The 10,180-nt window shown below is 45.8% G+C and overlaps 1 long non-coding RNA gene across 1 annotated transcript; it reads right to left on the reverse strand.

The window, feature by feature from the left end:
• Positions 1-284: 284 nt before the first annotated feature.
• Positions 285-8,191, reverse strand: LOC115474978. Its single transcript, XR_003942954.1, has 3 exons — positions 8,129-8,191; positions 7,299-7,361; positions 285-383 (listed from the first exon to the last, which is right to left on the reverse strand). It is a non-coding gene; the product is annotated as an uncharacterized LOC115474978 (long non-coding RNA).
• Positions 8,192-10,180: the final 1,989 nt, after the last annotated feature.

Consider the following 10,180-nt stretch of genomic DNA (forward strand, 5'->3'; position numbering starts at 1 on the left):
CAAAGCCCACCTCTTCGATGTCGCCTTCGGCACATAACCATTACACCTCCATTGAGGAAATCTAGACTACCCCAACTTGACATTTCGTCCTTTAGATTGCAAGCTCCTTTGAGCAGGGACTGCCCTTCTTTGTTTAAACTGTACAGCGCTGCGTAACCCTAGTAGCGCTATAGAAATGTTATGTAGTAGTAATACTACTTATCATTTCTATAGTGCTACTAGACGTATGCAGCGCTGTACACTTGAACCAAACCAAATCAGGGCGCCCTGCAGATACTCACGCTGTAGTTGGCACAAATGGGGTTGAAGGCGTTGGTGCCGCACACAAACAGCGTGTGGTCATTTCTCGCCAGCAGCACCTTCACGAAGTTCCTGCACTCATCCTGGGAAAGAAGCACAGTGTGAGAGTGACCTCTTCAAGGGATAAGAGATGCTGGTGTACAAGGACAGACAGGAGCACAAAATCAGTAGCATCTTTTGCTCTGGGGCTGATGTAATAAGCTGTACTATCCTTAAGCATGGCGGACTACTTCTGATTTTCCCGTGCTAAATTTGCTCCCAATGCAGTAAAACCATTGTACTAAAGGGTAGTTGGTTGGCATGCAAATCGCATGCAGACCATTGAATTGGTGTGAACCCCCCTGCTAAGCGCAGGGCCAAAGTATAGATCTTACGAGGGAGTAGCAGGGTCATTTGAGGTGAATTGCAACACTTCACCTTAGAAGACTTGTGGCTCAAGTGGGCCTGGATGCTACTTGATGCCTGAAGCTACCTAGTCTGGGGAGGAACACAGCAGTGTCCTTCTTTTCCATCACCATCTTGGAAAATGGTGGTGCCTGTCTCCTAATGATGCATCCTGATGTACCACTAGGGATCAGTTTGCCACATAAGACAATGTTTCCCAATGAGAGGTAATCCCTTATGTACCCCTAGTGGTGTGTTCTGATACAGCATGAGGGGTCAGATACCACCATTTTCAAAAATGGTGGTAGGAAAAGGATACTGCTGGACACCTTTCTGGACCAGGTAAGAATTATTGGTTTATGAGGAGTCTGGAGAATGGAGGCTTTCTGGTTGAGGGCCTGAGTGTCTTGGACTATATAGCCCTTGGGAACTCTAGGGCTACGGGTCAGTATTGTGGGGTCCACTGGGCCAAAAGTGTAGGGATAGGAGTCAGGGAGTTTAGGCTTTTCTTTATATGTCCTTTTCGCACACTGACCAGACAGGAGACATCTTTTATGCTCAGTGCAAGAAAATGCGGCAGATGTCTACAGAATTGGGCACTGTGTTTTCTGTCAGCATACATTTCTTAATACCAGGGTTGTTTGCATGCCATTTGTTTACTGCATTAGCCATAAAAGATGTTTTCAGTGCATGTATTAAAAAGCTGTGTGAAGCTTAGTGCACTGTTCTAATGCACAGCTTGTTACATTGCTCCCTCTGCTATCTCACCAGCTTGCTAAGATCGACCTGCACTTAACAAACTGCCCCACATCACTTTTAACATGAGCAAAAAAGATTCATAGCTGCACCCTGGTCATAAAACTGCATTGTTGTACAGCATAAAGGGTACAAGAGTGCACTGTGGGGGAAAAGAATGCAAACAGAATTCTTATACTAAGCTCAGATGTGTATTGTGTGCTACCTGATACCCCAGGTATTGGAAATGAACAAAATACCACACAGTGTCAGGAGTTCTGGGGGGTGGGGGGTGGGGGGTGGTAGTCTATTGCTGCAGCATTAAGGTGTTTAGTACGATACTGCTACACCCTATTTTGCAGAATATCTGTCTATATATTAATTGGTCAATCTGTGTCCCTGGCTTGCTGGCTGGGCTCGTAATCGTATGCTAATGAGCTTACGTCAGCTCGCCTCCAGCGTTCCCTTCCCTCTCAGTGTCCCGCCCCACGGAAAAACGAAATGACATCAGAGGAGGGCGGGACACTGAGAGGGAAGGCTGGAGACGCGAGCGGAGCCGAGTCTGCCACTGCTGCGACCTCAGGTATGGAGGGGAGGATCGCTGGACATAGATGGGAGGGCAGAGGAGGGGAGGGGAGAATCGCTGGACATGGAGGGGAGGAGATGGGTGGGGAGAATCGCTGGACATGGAGGGGAGGGGAGAAAACACTTAGACGATAGCCTTCCTAGGGCCCGTTTCATGTGTTCCAAAATGGGCTTTTTTGCTTGTTGTACTATAAAGATGCTGTGGGAGGTCTACTGCTGCAGCGTTAATGTACTTAGCACAGTTGTACTATAAGGTGTTACCAGGGGGGGGGGGGGGGAGTGACTACTGCTGCACAGTGTTAAGGTGTTTAGTACAGTACTGCTAATCCTTATTTTGCATCACATTCAAAAAGGCAGTAAATAAATCCTACTAAAACTAACGAAATAAGGAATTTTTTGGTCTACTACTGCAGTTTATTTATTATTTATTTATTTATTTATTTGTACCCCACATTTTCCCACCTATTTGCAGGCTCAATGTGGCTTACATAGTACCGTAAGGCGTTCGCCAGTCAGTTGATAACAAATATAAGGTTATATGTGGTCGAGTGAGGGGTGTGTATCAGGCACCATGAGGGTCGAAGGGAATGAAGATTGTATATTGTCCAGTATGATCATTGGTTATGTGTGTGCTGGGTGTGGGGATTTACGTTGGATCGGTGGGGTAAGCCTTTTTGAAGAGGGTGGTTTTTAGTGATTTCCTGAAGTTTAGATGGTCATGGATTATTTTCACAACTTTTGTGAGTCCATTCCTTAGTTGTGTGCTTATGTAGTGTTATGTAAGTGTTTAGTACAGTATTGCTACACTCTATTTTGCAAATTGTACTATAAGGTGTTATGGGGGGGGGGGGGGGGTCTTAGTGCACAGTGTGTTAAGGTGCTTAGTTCAGTACTGCTACACACTATTTTCCAGCATATTCTCTAAATTACAAGCCCAGCTGAAAGCATTAACATGGTTAGTTTCAGGGTTGTACGTTGGCAGCTGTGGACCTGCTGAGAAATGTTTAGTCTGAGACGCAGGCAGTGTGAGGCCTATTGTCTGTGTGCAAGATTCCTCATTTCTGTCTGTCTTTTCACTAATTTTACCTTGGATACCAGGGTTCAAAACTCAATTTTGGGCTGGGACTGCCAGGAATTCTGGGTTTTGATCCACCTGGGCACCCTATCTTTCCTAGCATGGGGCCCTGGAATGTGCAGCCACTGCTGGCTTGAGCTGAACATTAATAGAATCTGGAAATTAGATTCCTTGCAGATTATGAAATGTGTCTGTTCTGATCAACAGACCAGAAATAATTAATTACAAAACCAATTACACAGTCATCTAATAAATTGTATTTGACAAAAATAATTTGGGGGGGGGGGCTTCGGAGTCAGAACAAGCGACACAGGACCAGCGGGAACCCAGAGGAACTGGTCATAAAAGAACTCAGAGAACGTAAAAGATTTGTCATCACTGCAGTTGTTTTGATTTGTGGTCAGCAAAAAGACAGGCACACTCCGGTATCCTGCACAGAGCAAATCTTGGCCCTAACAGACTGAGGTGTGGCTCTTAGTACCCTCAAAGGTCAGTTCCCAGTGCTGGTGCAACAGGGAGCCTGTCAAATCCAGATGCTGGTGTGCAAGAGCTGCAAATCCTGGCCATAGTGTGCAATTTCATTCGCGCTATACAGGATCTGGGGGATAATGTATTTGCATGCAACACTCCTCCAGGTGTCGACACAGTCTCTACACAAAGGACCAGATTCAATAAATGGTGGCCAAATCTGGTTGTATTCTGGATTTGCACGCACAATTTAATTACTTAACAGGCCAATCAGTGCAGATAATTACCACTTAACAAGCTAGGTGTATTCTGTAAAGTGGTGCATGTAAATTTTAATACATGCTGCCAGAAACGGGGACCGGGGCCATGGTCATGGAACGGGGGGCTGTGGGCGTTCCGAAAATCTATACGTAAAGTTACAGAATCAGGGGCGTAACCAGACTTCGTGGGGAGGGGGGTCCAGAGCCTGAGGTGAGGGGACACATTTTCGCCCTCCCTGGCGCCGCCGACCCCGCCATTTTTAACCCCCGCCGCCATTTTTGACCCCCCCCCCGGCGCCAACCCTTTCGACCCCCTCTTCCTCCCGCCACCAACCCTCCCCCGCCGCCACCGTTGGGTACCTTTGCTGGCGGGGGTCCCCAACCCCCGCCAGCCGAAGTCCTCTTCTCCGGCGCGGCCGCGTTGCTGATCTGCAAAGGCAGGCTTCTGTTTCTGCGAGTCTGACGTCCTGCATGTAACGTAATGTCAGACTCGCAGAAACAGAAGCCTGCCCTTGCAGATCAGCAACGCGGCCGCGGAGAAGAGGACTTCGGCTGGCGGGGGTTAGGGACCCCCGCCAGCAAAGGTACCCGACGGTGGCGGCGGGGGAGGGTTGGTGGCGGGGGAAGAGGGGGTCGAAGGGGTTGGTGGCGGGGGGGGGGGGGGCAGGGCCAAATCTAAAAGGGCCCATGCCCCCACGTAGCTACGCCCCTGTACAGAATATACCTGCTCTGCACCTAACTTAGGCGACACCAAGTTTTACTTGGTATAAATGGACATGCCTAGTTAGGTGCAGACGTGGTCGCTAAGCATATTCTATAAACCCGCTAGGTGTATTCTATAAACCGTGCCTAAATCTAGGCACGGTTTACAGAATATGCCTAGGCGGAAATATTTTCGGCGCCAATTTTTCAGGCGCCATATATAGAATCTCCTATGTGCATTAAATTTGTGTGACTGGAATGCCAAACACTTATTATGTGCACACATAGAACTGGTATGGTGTTATCTCAACATCTGCAGTTGAAAACATTGTCCATTGTTTCACAGCTGTAGCATCTCCCCCTTAATCCCATAATTGGTGATGTGGTCACCTCTGCTCTGACCTTATCTCCCTTCTGGTTTTTTTTTTGTCTCCCTTCAAAAAAAACAAATGTGGGTAATTCGTGTTGGCACAAAATCCTCATTAATATCAGACACAGAAAACTGAACTAACCTTTTACTCCTGCTCAGACTGCACGTTCAATTGTCATCGTCAGAAAACTAAGGGCCCTAATTTACTAAACTGAGCTGTAGGCGAGCTAACAAAATTAGTGTATACTATTGCTAGAGTCACCCATATTTCTTATGGTGTCTCTAGCATTAGCATGAGCTAAACACGCTAGTGCACCTTAGTAAACAGGGCCCTAACTAAACCTTCAGGTCAGTGCGCACTTCTCTGCATCTGGATTGAATAGCTAATGTCTTCATTACCACTGGATTTAAGTGAGCTGTGAATAGTACTTTGTAAATAATTGAAGAGCACTTTTCCAAAACTCACTCAGTCCATTTTTTGTCAGTTTTGCGTTATATTTATTTATTGGGATTTTTACTGCTGTTTTGAAAGAATTCACTCAAAGCGGTGTACAGTAAGAATAAATCAAACATAAACAGACAATTACAACAGTAAAAATATGCAAATAACAATACAAAGTATGACATAGCAATGTCAACACAATACATAATAAACATTTTAATAAGACATCGTAGGGTATAAGCAAAAATGTAACATAGCTAGGTAAGAGAGTAAGAGGAGTTAGAAAATAAGGGAACTAATTTAAAGAAAGTTGTACATGAGGTCAGAGAGGTGATTAAATATTATATGATTAATTTCATACATCAAGGCAAGAGTTTCCTGTAGCTTATTCCTGTGCCAAAACTCACTCAGTCCATGGTATTTTAATGACTTTGTGTTGAATACTCTATGCAAAACTCAGCCCAAAAGCTGCTACCTTTTTCTCAAAACTGCTGCTGATGGACTGAGTGAGTTTTGGAAAAGTGCTTTTCAATTTAGATCTGCACTAAACTGCTTTGAGCATAGGGTGCTCATCATCCCCCAAATTCTATAAAAGGCGCTCGAAATTGCGCATGTAAATTTGGACGTGCCCAATTGAATTGAATAGCAAGCTAATTAGTGCCAATAATTGGCCGCTAACAATCAATTATTGGTGCTAATTAGCAACAATCTGCATTGGCACGTGCATCTTCCGTCGGTATTCCAAAAAGATGCGTGCATAAATTTTTAAGCGCGGATCTGAAAAGCAGGCGTGGCCATGGGAGGGGCATGGGCAGGTTAGGGACGTTCCTACAATTTGCGCGCAGTGTTATGGAATACAGCAGATCCGCTCCTAATTTACGCTCAATGATTTATACCAAGTTTCAGTTGGTGTAAATCCTCACACCCAAAATTGGGCGCGGATCCCGGAGCTAAGCGCTATTCTATAAACAGCACCATTTATAGTATAGTACTTAGTGCTCATTATTGGGGGGCACCATTTGCTGAATTTACCTCTTTATGTCTATGTTTATTAGACCTAATAGACTGCCTTTCAGTGTAACCAATCAAAGTGGTTAAACAAGAACAAAAAAATAATAAGGGAGAAAGGAAAATTGTGTGCAGAACCCACAAACTGTACTGCAAAACTAGTGCAGAAAAATTGCCATGACCTGCTCAAAGTTTCTCCCTTATATGGTAGTTAGGCCTCACCCAGTGCATCCCAGGATGCGTGAAGGGGGGGGGGGGGGGGGCTACACCATTTGAACGTGGCGTCTGGGAGAAGGAGCGAGTGGGCATCACTCCGCCTCCTACAAGGTGTGGAGGTCTGGGGGGAAGGGGGGTGCTGGCTTCCACTATACCACCAGCCCAAGTGACTGGGGGGCTGGGCTGTGTCAGGTCTAGCCTAACCTAGCCCAGTCGAGGGAGGGGGGGGGGCACTGGACCACCAGGGCATATTTTTTTAATATTGGAGGAAGGGGAGGACGGTGCTCAAAACAGGTTGGGTCGGGAGGGGGGGGGGGGGTGTTTTGAGCACTGGCCCCTGAGAGCAGAATATAAGCCAGTCAGTGTTCACAATATAGTGAGCTTGAGGAGATGTAGATACTGCTTCAGTTGTGTCCTCTGTTACAGTGACAAAGGCTAGAGTACAGCTCCCAAGGCTTAAGTAGTGGATAAACACTGTGTATCACTGCCCATCTCACTCCCTTGGAGAGCCATGACTGCAACAGAGGTTAGAGAGACTACACTGAGTATCACAGCCCACCTCACTTTTCAGGGAGGTCACGACTGTGGCAGAGGCTGCAAGACTACACTGAGATCATTGCCTACTCACTCTCTCAGAGAGACCACGACTGTGGCAGAGACTGGGAGACTACACTGAGTATTGCTGCCTGCCTCACTCCCTTGGGAAGGTCACGACTGCGACAGAGGCTGGAGAAGCAGGAAGCATACACTCACCTCGTGCTTTCCTTTCATCCGGCAAACGTTGATGTCCTGATGGTTCGACTTCCAGCTCAACCTCTATATGTTACATAACCAATATTATACAATTAATTCACGGACACAGCAAGATATTTAATGAAAAAAATAAAAAGCCACTCCAGGGAAATCAGAGAAAATTTCAAGAAGGAACAGTTCATTTTGCTGTGATGATCTGTGAGCTGCAGGCCCACGATTCATCCACAGACACCATCTCTGGTGGTGTCAAGCTGGAATTATGGACCCGGTGTTGGGGAGGGAGGGAAGGATGAAACTTCCTTGCTCTCCTCACCCACAGATTATGTTTTGCTGCTCACTACAAGCTGGAATTTAGATTTTTTTCTCTTTAAAATTTTCTAGTTGTTATTCTGCACCCAGTCCAAGTCCTGTGATCCCAAATGACAGCACTAGAGAAATTATTTTATAAACCCATTAAAAAAATAATCTCCACATGCGGTGTAGCTGCTGAATGAGCCTACCACAAGATTTTCAAAGGGAATCTTTGGGGGTATTTTCCCTTTGCAAATTAGCTCACAGGATGCTGAGTTCCAAACCTGCCCCTAATATCAGTATTGGAAAAAGACAGGGGGGTAATGAGTGTAAACAGCCCACTTTATAGGCATGCGGTATGACTGCAACAGAGAGCACCGGTACATTCCCACAGGCACGCAGTTCAACCGTTCCCAATCGCATGGGTACTGGAGAACTGGTAGCACCTCTAGGAAGTGGGGGCACAACAGCAGCATTCCATGGGATGTGCTTTTTAAAAGGACTTTCCTCCCTCCCCTTACACACACTTACCCACTTACCTGGCTGTAGTGCAGGTCACCAGGTGGAGAGGAGTTCAGGTCCACCCGGTATAGCCTGTCCCTACAAGAAAGCACAGAAAGGGTGAGAAGGGACCTTACTGACATAACCAGTAAAGGAACTTTGGCCCTGCAGCTCTTGGTTTTTATTTTGTTTCTATTTTAAATGCCCTGCTGCTTTTATGAAGGGTGGTACATCAAGAATTAGGAGGAGAAACAAAAACAGAATAAAGAGCCCAAGCAAGGCAGAGGATGAAGGCTCCACTCCGCCTCAGTCCAGTCCGGGGAAAGCATTTTCTCTAGCACAAGGGTCCTCGAATCTAGTCCTTGAGGTCCAAAACCCAGCCAGGGTTTCAGGATTTCCACAATGAATATGTATGAAATTTATTTGCATGCAATGGAAGCAGTGAATGCAAAGCGATCTCATACATATTCATTGTGGAAATCCTGAAAACCAGGCTGGGTTGTGGACCCCTGCTCTAGCACATGCATGAACCCACAAATCCTCCAAAGACAAAATGAAGCCTGCATTTCTGAGAACATAAACAACCCTTCTCAGGGCCAGTGATATTGCTGGAACCTTGTCTGGAGCAGGAACAGAGGTGGAGGAGTAGCTAAATGGTTACAGCAGTGGGCTGAGAACTGAAAAACCTGGGTCAAACTCCCACTGCAACTCCTTGTGACCCTCCATTAGCTCAGATACAAACTTAGATTGTAAGCCCTTTGGGTCAGGAAAATACCTGTGTCTGAATGTATAACTCACCTTGAGCTAGGACTGAAAAAGCCATGAGCTTTCCCTCACTGCTCCTAAAGAAACTGCACCTACCACCCAATAAAAGAGAATTCCTGCCCCAGCCCTTCTTCAGAACCTGAATTTAAGGCACTGAACCTGCATTAATACCTAGTATGCAAGCAGGACCCAGAAAGAGCTGAGAAAATACCCCTTGGTGCCTGGAGGTCTGGTCTCACCCTGCTAGAGAGTTACCATGGTTACTGTTCCTGAGATCTCACTAGCACAGACTATATAGCAGGTTGATTTTGTCTCCCAAGATGTCAGCTTTCTGCTATTTTTCTTATCAGAAAATCACTTTCTACTTTCTGGAATGGGCCAATGCTTTCCACAGTATTTCATCTGGGGTTCCAGCCACAGCTTGGGGGGATAGAGTGAGGCAGCATCTTCCACCCTACACGTCCCTTCACCATTCCAACTCCTTTACTCCCTCGCTTTTCAGCGCAGAATCACAGGACTGGGCCCCCGAATCAGCAGAAGAGAGGGTTAGTGCCCACCCAAGAACAAACAAGAAGCAGAGGAAAAGGCAACAGGTCTACAAACAAGTTTGTGACCAGCAAAACCTTTATTCAGATGGGACCATGTTTTTGCATCAGCACCTGCATCAGGCGTCTTCGTCACACATAAACATAAATAAAACATTTATTAAAAAAATTATATATAATGTCATAAACATACATAAATAACACCTTAACAGAAAAATGTTCTTAAAATATATATGTATTTCAAAAAATGTGCATACCTCAAGTTTAAATGCAATATTTGTGATGCCAATTTACTTTAAGAGTCTAGAGAGAGCCATAGAGAAAGACGAGGAAAATGTCCACATCTGGTTAATTCTTGACCTTTCTGAAGAAACGACCAGTGAGGGTTTAAACAGGGCTTTTTTTGAGGGGGTACTTGGGGGTACTGAGTAACAGCACCTTTTCCAATGTCTGCTAAAATTGACCCATTGTCCCCAAGTTTTAATGAAAGAGCTCACGCTCTAAACACCAATTCTGCCTTGTCATAGACTCTGTGACTGGTTGTAGGTAGCCTGGTTATTGTGGGGAGGGTCCCTCAGTGATCACCCCATCCCTGAAGGGTGGCCTGACATTTGAGTACCCGCACCTTTTTCGCTAGAAAAAACACATGGTTACAACTGATGTAATTTGTGATGGTGCTTTGAATTTCAGTGGCACAGATGCTGATTGCCAGAGGCATGAGACCTACCAGCACATTTCACATTGGCCACTATATGGATTTCATACTGGTGATGACTTTTG

The sequence above is a fragment of the Microcaecilia unicolor genome, chromosome 7 (assembly GCF_901765095.1).
Source record: "Microcaecilia unicolor chromosome 7, aMicUni1.1, whole genome shotgun sequence".
NCBI classification, from domain to species: Eukaryota; Metazoa; Chordata; class Amphibia; order Gymnophiona; family Siphonopidae; genus Microcaecilia; species Microcaecilia unicolor.